At 34.6% G+C, this 12,137-nt stretch overlaps 1 long non-coding RNA gene across 1 annotated transcript; it reads left to right on the plus strand.

The window, feature by feature from the left end:
• Positions 1 to 4,805: 4,805 nt before the first annotated feature.
• LOC135500617 (uncharacterized) lies at positions 4,806 to 7,012 on the plus strand. The gene is made up of 3 exons (XR_010449492.1): positions 4,806 to 5,529; positions 5,715 to 5,861; positions 6,546 to 7,012. It is a non-coding gene; the product is annotated as an uncharacterized LOC135500617 (long non-coding RNA).
• The last annotated feature ends 5,125 nt before the right edge of the window (positions 7,013 to 12,137 follow it).

The following is a 12,137-nucleotide window of genomic DNA, read 5'->3' on the forward strand; positions in this document are numbered from 1 at the left end:
TTTATTTTTCTTTACCCTCCGGGTTGGGTGGTGTAGTGGTTCACTTACACCAACAACCTGGCGACCTGAACGGGGAAATTATATATTGGTCATAATTTCTCTATACAGCAGGTCAGTACATGTATTGTCTAATGCATTGCCTGCTGACATTGTTGCCTTAATCACACCAAATCGAAGGCCTACGCAGTCTGTTGAAAATTTGAAATTTGAAATTTGATATGAAAATTTTGTGAGGAACATGTAATTGAGTAGACTGATATGCAAATGCAACAAATAGCATGTAGCATGATGAGTGCATGTAGGGTGCTTGCTAGCTCATTGTGGCTGGCTCATTGTTGGAATCATTTGAGTTCACATTGAATGGTTTATTTCCAGTATGAATTCTGTGCATGCAGTGTCTGTCATCCATCGTCGTCGTCTGTTCCTGTATAATTCCATATCTCTCAGATGATCACAAGTATGAATCCTTGCCAACTGAAGCCCAAGGGCGGCTGCTAGGACCCCCCCCCCCCCCCGATCACATTTAATGGTTTATCTCCAGTATGAATCATTCAGATGACCACATTAACTGGAGTTCTTATTGAATGGTTTATCACAAGTAAGAATCCTGAACAGAAGCCCATGGCTGCTGGGAACAACCCCCCCCCCCCCCTTCTTTAAAAGTGACAGAACCTATGGAGGGGCATCCTTTTTAAAAACCTCGAGGACTGCCATTCGCCACACCTACATTTGTATTTCCCGCGTTATGTACTAATTGTGGCGCCACCTGTTATTTACTAGATGAAACTACGACATCCCTCGACACGATGTGCACATCGAGTATGTAACAAATCGGGTAGGTGTAAACTGTGGACGAAAGTGTGGACAGCGGCCCTCTAAGTTTGGTGGGCATTTCTTTGTCTTTCAATATATTTAAAAGAAATTGCAGTATATTATACATTAAAATCGTTTTAATGGGTCAGCAAAAGAAAAAAAGGAAAATAACTATTTTGTTGGATGATTTTGATCAATGAGTGGACGGGCTTTTTTTTCGCAGAAAAACTAAATTATTTGCGGAAAATGTCACTTTGTTTAAACACCACCAAAGACAACCGGTGTCTCAGGTCACCGATGTGTGGCTTATTTGTAAACAAAAGCACGTGACACAAATTTTAATTTACGACGTGCTAGCCAAATACCATTTGGCCCACCGTCGCCCAAGCAAATTTGCAATGCAATTGAGTATGGACCGCTAAATGGACCGCTAAATAACAATACCCTTGGAGGTTATTAATCTAAATTGAATATCAGTTGCCGCATCAATATTTCGTTAAAGGGTACAAGGAAGGCCTCCTATATCAAGCCTCTGGGAATAGGTTTACAGTCAAATATATAATTTTGATAATTTCTTTAATGGGTTTATTGCTCTTGAACAATGGAAAGAAGAACAGTCAATCTTATTACATGTAGATACATGCCAAAGTCACGACGTTTCCTTACCGATTTTACAGTAACAATAGTACCAGCATGACTGTGCTGCCAGCTATTAATAGAGAGGTAGTCTTGCTCTAACCACACTTCGCAATCAGTGCGTTGCGGATTCGAGCATTGTCTGAGACTAGCATCACTACCACGTTTCGATATTCTTTAACTTTCTTGATGGATTGATTACACACCAAAGATATGGGATTGGGGTAGGAATATGTTGTTTTGTTTTGAGTATTTTATTCAGTAGGAATACCCCCTCGGTTTTGCTTAGTGTTGAAGTGTTTCTTTGTAATTCTCTGCCTGGTTATGTCCTTTGCCACTTTTTTGAAGGTTTTCGAAGTGACCTTTGACTTTGTGGACGGGGAAATGCGAGGTCTAGTGTCCAAATGTGGACTAATTATCAAAGAATTTGTTGAAACTGGGATATTTCTAACTAGTCCAAATAATATTCTTTCACAAAAACTACTTTTATTTGAATGACAATGACAATATCATTCAGTTGTAGGCAAAAATAGTTGGCCCTCTCTCAGGCCAACTTTCGCTGATCCAAGATGGCGGCACCACTGTAGGGAAGGTGTAAACTGTGGACGAAAGTGTGGACAGCGGCCCTCTAAGTTTGGTGGGCTGGCATTTCTTTGTCTTTCAATATATTTAAAAGAAATTGCAGTATATTATGCATTATAATCTTTTTAATGGGTCAGCGAAAGAAAAAAGAAAAAAATATTTTGATCTGTTTTACAGTATGACAGTGAAACTGACTAGTATAGCTCCTGACTGATTTACAGTAACCTCTCAACTGGGCCAAACTTAAGATGATAACTATCTCCTTGTGACATCTTCATCTTGGACGGATTGAATTACGCAGAAAAACTAAATTATTTGCGGAAAATGTCACTTTGTTTATACACCGACAACCGGTGTCTCAGGTCACCGATGGGTGGCTTATTTGTGAACAAAAGCACGTGACACAAATTTTAATTTATTATGTGCTAGCCAAATACCATTTGGCCCACCGTCGCCCAAGCAAATTTGCAATGCAATTGAGTATGGACCGCTAAATGGACCGCTAAATAACAATACCCTTGGACGTTGTCAATCTAAATTGAATATCAGTTGCCGCACCTATATTTCGTTAAAGGGTACAAGGAAGGCCTCCTATATCAAGCATCTGGGAATAGGTTTACAGTCAGATATATATAATTTTGATAATTTCTTAAATGGGTTTATTGCTCTTGAACAATGGAAAGAAGAACAGCCAATCTTATTACATGTAGATACATGCCAAAGTCACGACGTTTCCTTACCGATTTTACAGTAATAGTACCAGCATGACTGTGCTGCCAGCTATTAATAGATTGGTAGTCTTGCTCTAACCACACTTCCCAATCAGTGCGTTGCGGATTCGAGCATTGTCCGAGACTAGCATCACTACCACGTTTCGATATTCTTTAACTTTCTTGATGGATTGATTACACACCAAAGATATGGGATTGGGGTAGGAATATGTTGTTTTGTTTCGAGTATTTTGTTCAGTAGGAATACCCCCTCGGTTTTGCTTAGTGTTGAAGTGTTTCTTTGTAATTCTCTGCCTGGTAATGTCCTTTGCCACTTTTTTTAAATTTTCGAAGTGGCCTTTGACTTTGTGGACGGGGAAATGCGAGGTCTAGTGTCCAAATGTGGACTAATTATCAAAGAATTTGTTGAAACTGGGATATTTCTAACTAGTCCAAATAATATTCTTTCACAAAAACTACTTTTATTTGAATGACAATGACAATATTATTCAGTTGTAGGGAAAAATAGTTGGCCCTCTCTCAGGCCAACTTTCGCTGATCCAAGATGGCGGCACCACTGAAGGGAAGGTGTAAACTGTGGACGAAAGTGTGGACAGCGGCCCTCTAAGTTTGGTGGGCTGGCATTTCTCTGTCTTTCAATATATTTAAAAGAAATTGCAGTATATTATGCATTATAATCTTTTTAATGGGTCAGCGAAAGAAAAAAAGAAAAAAAATATTTTGATCTGTTTTACAGTATGACAGTGAAACTGACTAGTATAGCTCCTGACTGATTTACAGTAACCTCTCAACTGGGCCAAACTTAAGATGATAACTATCTCCTTGTGACATCTTCATCTGGACGGATTGAATTACGCAGAAAAACTAAATTATTTGCGGAAAATGTCACTTTGTTTATACACCGACAACCGGTGTCTTAGGTCACCGATGGGTGGCTTATTTGTAAACAAAGGCACGTGACACAAATTTTAATTTATTATGTGCTAGCCAAATACCATTTGGCCCACCGTCGCCCAAGCAAATTTGCAATGCAATTGAGTATGGACCGCTAAATGGACCGCTAAATAACAATACCCTTGGACGTTGTCAATCTAAATTGAATATCAGTTGCCGCACCCATATTTCGTTAAAGGGTACAAGGAAGGCCTCCTATATCAAGCATCTGGGAATAGGTTTACAGTCAGATATATATAATTTTGATAATTTCTTAAATGGGTTTATTGCTCTTGAACAATGGAAAGAAGAACAGTCAATCTTATTACATGTAGATACATGCCAAAGTCACGACGTTTCCTTACCGATTTTACAGTAATAGTACCAGCATGACTGTGCTGCCAGCTATTAATAGATAGGTAGTCTTGCTCTAACCACACTTCCCAATCAGTGCGTTGCGGATTCGAGCATTGTCCGAGACTAGCATCACTACCACGTTTCGATGTTCTTTAACTTTCTTGATGGATTGATTACACACCAAAGATATGGGATTGGGGTAGGAATATGTTGTTTTGTTTTGAGTATTTTATTCAGTAGGAATACCCCCTCGGTTTTGCTTAGTGTTGAAGTGTTTCTTTGTAATTCTCTGCCTGGTAATGTCCTTTGCCACTTTTTTTAAATTTTCGAAGTGGCCTTTGACTTTGTGGACGGGGAAATGCGAGGTCTAGTGTCCAAATGTGGACTAATTATCAAAGAATTTGTTGAAACTGTGATATTTCTAACTAGTCCAAATAATATTCTTTCACAAAAACTACTTTTATTTGAAATCAATGAGAATATCATTCATTTTTAGGCAAAAATAGTTGGCCCTTTCGTTGATCCAAGATGGCGGCACCACTGAAGGGAAGGTGTAAACTTTGGACGAAAGTGTGGACAGCGGCCCTCTAAGTTTAGTGGGCTGGCATTTCTTTGTCTTTCAATATATTTAAAAGAAATTGCAGTATATTATGCATTATAATCTTTTTAATGGGTCAGCGAAAGAAAAAAAGAAAAAAATTATTTTGATCTGTTTTACAGGATGACTTGTCTCAGTGAAACTGACTAGTATAGCTCCTGACTGATTTACAGTAACCTTTCAACAAGGTCAAACTTAAGATGATAACTATCTCCTTGTGACATCTTGGACGGATTGAATTACGCAGAAAAACTAAATTATTTGCGGAAAATGTCACTTTGTTTACACACCACCAAAGACAATCGGTGTCTCAGGTCACCGATGGGTGGCTTATTTGTAAACAAAAGCACGTGACACAAATTTTAATTTACAAGTGCTAGCCAAATACCATTTGGCCCATCGTCGCCCAAGCAAATTTGCAATGCAATTGAGTATGGACCGCTAAATAACAATAGCCTTGGAGGTTGTTAATCTAAATTGAATATCAGTTGCCGCACCTAGGCCTATATTTCGTTGAAGGGTACAAGGAAGGCCTCCTATATCAAGCCTCTGGGAATAGGTTTACAGTCAAATATATATAATTTTGATAATTTCTTTAATGGGTTTATTGCTCTTGAACAATGGAAAGAAGAACAGTCAATCTTATTACATGTAGATACATGCCAAAGTCACGACGTTTCCTTACCGATTTTACAGTAATACTAGTACCAGCATGACTGTGCTGCCAGCTATTAATAGATAGGTAGTCTTGCTCTAACCACACCTCCCAATCAGTGCGTTGCAGATTCGAGCATTGTCCGAGACTAGCATCACTGCCATGTTTCGATATTCTTTAACTTTCTTGATGGATTGATTACACACCAAAGATATGGGATTGGGGTAGGAATATGTTGTTTTGTTTTGAGTATTGCTTGAGTGCCCAGGATTGTCGATTGTGGCCATAGGTGTTCGGGCCCCCAATTTTTCTGCCCGGGCTTCTTTGGCCATGGTTAACAATGTGGCCTGTTTTACACTTTTAGACATATTCTTTTTTTTTTCATGCCATCCATCCATCCATCCATCAGCCAAGACAACAGAATGTCCACAGCCAAAGAGTTGCGAAGACCTAATATGGGAGGACAATCTCATTGCAGTCTTTCTGAAGGCACCTGTGTTGGGACATGGGCTTCTCTGCAAGAAGATAGTTTGTTGTCAGACAAGGGCTTGTGAGGGTAGGTCTTGATAATTTATAAACATGAAGAATAGCTTGTCCATTCGGGGTCTATTGATGTCATCCTCCAAAAGATTTCTTGCCCGCCAATTATTTGTTAATCATACATGTCGGAGAGTGAATGCGAGTTTGGATATCGTTTTTATATAAATTGAATATCTCGGGGGGGGGGGGGGGGACATTAACATTAACATTAACCCCTGATTTTCTTAGGATGATAATATATATGTACAGGAAAACTAATTGTCTCATTAAATAATCCTGTTATATGCATAACAGGCAGAAACAGACCTTGATCCCTATTTTGCTTGGGTGTGATCATGTTAGACCCAAGCTATGTAGGGATCAGGGTCTTTTTGTGCCCCATGCATATAACCGGATTATTCAATTGGACAATTAGTTTTTCTGCACATTTTTTACTCCTTACACCAGGAGACGCCTTTGAGAACGCAAGGCAAAATGTTGTGTGGACTGCAAAAAACACAAGAGTTAAATCCACAGAACTTTTGAACATGCCACGTCTTCGCCAGAACGAAAGGTTCGTACTTTGAGCCCAAATGGCGTGTCCATTCGGGGGTCTAATCATGTCATCCAGGCTGCCATGAAAGGACGGTTCATAGTAGATTTAGAGAATAGGTGTAATAGGTCATAGGTGTAAACATATCTTAATTCCTTGTTCTTTCAGATGAATACGATTATTGCTGTTCCATCCTCTCCCTGACATCAGCCAATGTCCAAAGCCAGCAGTGAATGTCAATCCTAAAGTCTCCTCCTTATGGATATACGCACAACGACAGTGGATCGGTATTTCAGTGTTTCAGTGTGTCATCGGTCAGTGTCTCCCGTATTTCAGTGTTTCCCTATTGTTACTCTATTCGCGGATAAGCCAGTGGTGATCAGGTCGGCAGAAAAACTAGTTCTTCAATCTCGATTACCATGGATACAGAATTCGTATGAATAAATTATGACGCATGTGCCAAATATGGGAAGCAAAATGGCGTTGCCTGGTGTGTAAAAAATAAATCACGTTTCTCAGTGGAAAAGGAAGATCACGTGGTATTGTTCGGTCACGTGAATGTTGCGAGATTTTATTCAAAATGTTGCCATGTTTTTTTCAAGTGTTGCCTGTATATTTCAAAATGTTGTATTAAATTTTCAAGTGTTGCCTGTATATTTCAAAATGTTGTATTAAATTTTCAAGTCTTGCATTTATTCCACTTTGGCGATTAGACAGTTGCGCCCTATCGGGAACACTAGACAAGTGGGTGTTCAAAAGTCTTCTTTTTTTTTTATTTAATCAAACATCATTACATAGAACTTTTGCTAGGAACATGCTGGCAAATTACACCACCATGCTCCTTTACAATTAATTGGCCTATAATATTAATACATCACATACATTTGATGATCTTTTTGGTATTGAAACAAAACAACTCCCCCCCACCCCACCCCCCAAATTTAACAGTAAGTATTGAATTGGTTCCCATTTCTCATTGAATAAATCTACTTTTGTTATTTTTACATGCTATTGTGAATTCTATATGTTTAAGAGAATTTTCTAATCTTCTGTTGTGAATATTGGCCGAAAAAATGACTGTGCACAATAGTTCATCCCTCACCCCAAAAAAATATTTATTTTTCTAATTTGGTTTGATAATGGCTGAAGCCAGCCCTTAATATTTCCCCAAAACTCCTGAATACCCCGACAGTCCCAAAAAGATGTGTGATGTTATCTACCATTCGGTTGCTTTTCATTCTTTGATTAATTTTGATTAATTTATTGTTCCATAAATATGTTCTTTGAGAAGGATTATCTTTAAGTTTAAAACTAGATTTCAGATTTACTAAGACCAGAACAAAACAGCGATACCTCTTGAATAACTGATAACAATAATGTATAATTTATCCCTACTTCCTTCCAATGTTTATAAAAGATCATTCTTTAATTAAATTTGATTAATTTATTGTACCATAAATATGTGTTTTGAGAAGGATTATCTTTAAGTTTAAAACTAATTAAATCACAGTTCGACTGTATCAAAATGTCTAAATCAGTATTTTTTCCTGACCAGAATCTATTTCATGTATTTCTATTTCATGTATTCATCTGGTATTTCAATTGCTCCACAAGTGTATGAGAATTGAGATATGATGAACGATTTTATAATTATTGTCTTTCCAATGAGAGTCAAATTTCTTTGCTTCAAATTATTCAATATTTTTTTACACTTAAGAATGCCGTGTTCAAGTTCAAGTGTATAAGAATTGAGATTATGATGAACGATTTTATAATTATTGTCTTTCCAATGAGAGTCAAATTTCTTTGCTTCCAATTATTCAATATTTTTTTACACTTACAAAAGTCATAACCAACATCCGTTATTCAACATCCTGTACCATGAATACATTATTGTTATCAGTGTTAAAATTTTAACCCCAAATCTTATTTATAATAACATCCATTAACCCTCTCCATTGAAACCATTCGGTTGCTTTTAGTCCCAGTGATTCAAAAGGTATCACTGTTTTGTCTGGTCTTAGTAAATCTGAAATATAATTTATCCCTACTTTCTTCCAATGTTTATAAAAGATCATTCTTTGATTAATTTATTGTTCCATGAATATGTTTTTTCAGAAGGATTATCTTTGAGTTAAAGCTAATTAAATCACAGTTCGACTGTATCAAAATGTCTCAATTCCTGACCAGAAATAATCGAAAGATAGTTTTTCTATTTCACATATTTCTATTTCATGTATTTATCTGGTATTTCAATTGCGCCACAAGTGTATAAGAATTGAAATATGATGAACGATTTTATAATTATTGTCTTTCCAATGAGAGTCAAATTTCTTTGCTGATATTTTTTTGCACTTAAGAATGCGGTGTTCAAAAGTCATAACCAACATCCGTTATTCAACATCCTGTACCATAAATACATTATTGTTATGAGTGTTAAAATTATAACCCCAAATCTTATTTATAATAACATCCATTAACCCTCTCCATTGAAACCATTCGGTTGCTTTTAGTCCCAGTGATTCAAAAGGTATCACTGTTTTGTCTGGTCTTAGTAAATCTGAAATATAATTTATCCCTACTTTCTTCCAATGTTTATAAAATATCATTCTTTGATTAATTTATTGTTCCACAAATATGTTTTTTGAGAAGAATTATCTTTAAGTTTAAAGCTAATTAAATCACAGTTCAACTGTATCGAAATGTCTAAATCAATATTCTTTCCTGACCAGAAATAATCGAAAATTAGGTTTTCTATTTCATATATTTCTATTTCATGTATTTATCTGGTATTTCAATTGCTCCACAAGTGTAAATGAATTGATATAATATATGATGAACGATTTTATAATTATTGTCTTTCTAATGAGAGTCAAATTTCTTTGCTTCCAATTATTTAATATATTTTTACACTTAAGAATGCGGTGTTCAAAAGTCATAACCAACATCCGTTATTCAACATCCTGTACCATAAATACATTATTGTTATCAGTGTTAAAATTATAACCCCAAATCTTATTTATAATAACATCCATTAACCCTCTCCATTTAAATCATTCGGTTGCTTTTAGTTCCAGTGATTCAAAAGGTATCACTGTTTTGTTTGGTATTAGTAAATCTGAAATATAATTTATCCCTACTTCCTTCCAATGTTTATAAAATATCATTCTTTGATTAATTTATTGTTCCATCAATAAGTTTTTTAAGAAGGATTATCTTTAAGTTTAAAGCTAATTAAATCACAGTTCGACTGTATCAAAATGTCTAAATCAATATTCTTTCCTGACCAGAAATAATCGAAAATTAGGTTTTCTATTTCATATAATTCTATTTCATGTATTTATTTGGTATTTCAATTGCTCCACAAGTGTATAAGAATTGATATAATATATGATGAACGATTTTATAATTATTGTCTTTCTAATGAGAGTCAAATTTCTTTGCTTCCAATTATTTAATATATTTTCACACTTAAGAATGCGGTGTTCAAAAGTCATAACCAACATCCGTTATTCAACATCCTGTTCCATAAATATATTATTGTTATCAGTGTTAAAATTATAACCCCAAATCTTATTTATAATAACATCCATTAACCCTCTCCATTTAAATTATTCGGTTGCTTTTAGTTCCAGTGATTCAAAAGGTATCACTGTTTTGTTTGGTCTTAGTAAATCTACTTTCTTCCCATGTTTATAAAAGATCATTCTTTGATTAATTTATTGTTCCATAGATATGTTTTTTAAGAAGGATTATCTTTGAGTTAAAGCTAATTAAATCACAGTTCGACTGTATCAAAATGTCTCAATTCCTGACCAGAAATAATCGAAAATTAGGTTTTCTATTTCATATATTTCTATTTCATGTATTTATTTTGTATTTCAATTGCGCCACAAGTGTATAAGAATTGAAATATGATGAACGATTTTATAATTATTGTCTTTCCAATGAGAGTCAAATTTCTTTGCTGATATTTTTTTGCACTTAAGAATGCGGTGTTCAAAAGTCATAACCAACATCCATTTTGCGCCACAAGTGTATAAGAATTGAAATATGATGAACGATTTTATTATCATTGTCTTTCCAATGAGAGTCAAATTTCTTTGCTGATATTTTTTTGCACTTAAGAATGCGGTGTTCAAAAGTCATAACCAACATCCGTTATTCAACATCCTGTACCATAAATACATTATTGTTATCAGTGTTAAAATTATAACCCCAAATCTTATTTATAATAACATCCATTAACCCTCTCCATTTAAATCATTCGGTTGCTTTTAGTTCCAGTGATTCAAAAGGTATCACTGTTTTGTTTGGTATTAGTTAATCTGAAATATAATTTATCCCTACTTCCTTCCAATGTTTATAAAATATCATTCTTTGATTAATTTATTGTTCCATAAATATGTTTTTTAAGAAGGATTATCTTTGAGTTAAAGCTAATTAAATCACAGTTCGACTGTATCAAAATGTCTCAATTCCTGACCAGAAATAATCGACAATTAGGTTTTCTATTTCATATATTTCTATTTCATGTATTTATTTGGTATTTCAATTGCGCCACAAGTGTATAAGAATTGAAATATGATGAACGATTTTATAATTATTGTCTTTCCAATGAGAGTCAAATTTCTTTGCTGATATTTTTTTGCACTTAAGAATGCGGTGTTCAAAAGTCATAACCAACATCCGTTATTCAATATCCTGTACCATAAATACATTATTGTTATCAGTGTTAAAATTATAACCCCAAATCTTAATTATAATAACATCCATTAACCCTCTCCATTGAAACCATTCGGTTGCTTTTAGTCCCAGTGATTCAAAAGGTATCACTGTTTTGTCTGGTCTTAGTAAATCTGAAATATAATTTATCCCTACTTTCTTCCAATGTCTATAAAAGATCATTCTTTGATTAATTTATTGTTCCATAAATATGTTTTTTGAGAAGGATTATCTTTGAGTTAAAGCTAATTAGATCACAGTTCGACTGTATCAAAATGTCTCAATTCCTGACCAGAAATAATCGAAAATTAGGTTTTCTATTTCATATATTTCTATTTCATGTATTTATCTGGTATTTCAATTGCACCACAAGTGTATAAGAATTGAAATATGATGAACGATTTTATAATTATTGTCTTTCCAATGAGAGTCAAATTTCTTTGCTGATATTTTTTTGCACTTAAGAATGCGGTGTTCAAAAGTCATAACCAACATCCGTTATACAACATCCTGTACCATAAATACATTATTGTTATCAGTGTTAAAATCATAACCCCAAATCTTATTTATAATAACATCCATTAACCCTCTCCATTGAAACCATTCGGTTGCTTTTAGTCCCAGTGATTCAAAAGGTATCACTGTTTTGTCTGGTCTTACTAAATCTGAAATATAATTTATCCCTACTTTCTTCCAATGTTTATAAAAGATCATTCTTTGATTAATTTATTGTTCCACAAATATGTTTTTTGAGAAGAATTATCTTTAAGTTTAAAGCTAAATAAATCACAGTTCTACTGTATCAAAATGTCTAAATCAATATTCTTTCCTGACCAGAAATAATCGAAAATTAGGTTTTCTATTTCATATATTTCTATTTCATGTATTTATCTGGTATTTCAACTGCTCCACAAGTGTATAAGAATTGATATAATATATGATGAACGATTTTATAATTATTGTCTTTCTAATGAGAGTCAAATTTCTTTGCTTCCAATTATTTTAATATATTTTTACACTTAAGAATGCAGTGTT

Source organism: Lineus longissimus, chromosome 16 (genome assembly GCF_910592395.1).
Source record: "Lineus longissimus chromosome 16, tnLinLong1.2, whole genome shotgun sequence".
NCBI lineage: Eukaryota > Metazoa > Nemertea > Pilidiophora > Heteronemertea > Lineidae > Lineus > Lineus longissimus.